Genomic DNA, 386 nt, shown 5'->3' with positions numbered 1-386 from the left:
TTTCGGGCCTAGACCCTTCATCAGAAAAGGGGGAGGGGAAGGGGGTTTTGAAATAAATAGGGAGAGAGTGGGAGGCGGATAGAAGAGGGATAGAGGAGAGGATAGGTGGAGAGGAAACAAACAGGTCGAAGAGGCGGGGATGGAGCCAGGAAAGGTGAGTGTAGGTAGGGAGTTAGGAAGGGGATAGGTCAGTCCAGGGAGGACGGACAGGTCAAGGGGGCGGGATGAGGTTGGTCGGTAGGAGATGGAGGTGCGGCTTGAGGTGGGAGGAGGGGATAGGTGGGAGGAAGAACAGGTTAGGGAGGCAGGGACGAGTTGGACTGGTTTTGGGATGCGGTGGGGGGAGGGGAGATTTTGAAACTTGTGAAATCCACATTGATACCATT

The 386-nt window shown here is 55.2% G+C and overlaps 1 protein-coding gene across 1 annotated transcript in view; it reads right to left on the bottom strand.

The window, feature by feature from the left end:
• The window catches only part of epcam (epithelial cell adhesion molecule), a 33,774-nt gene that overhangs the window by 29,046 nt on the left and 4,342 nt on the right, over positions 1-386 (bottom strand). The gene's annotated exons all lie outside the window — the stretch shown is intronic.

Source organism: Rhincodon typus, chromosome 9 (genome assembly GCF_021869965.1).
Source record: "Rhincodon typus isolate 14 chromosome 9, sRhiTyp1.1, whole genome shotgun sequence".
Classification (NCBI taxonomy): domain Eukaryota; kingdom Metazoa; phylum Chordata; class Chondrichthyes; order Orectolobiformes; family Rhincodontidae; genus Rhincodon; species Rhincodon typus.
The sequence above is the reverse complement of the archived record's forward strand: the minus strand, read 5'-3'. Positions and strand labels throughout refer to the sequence as shown.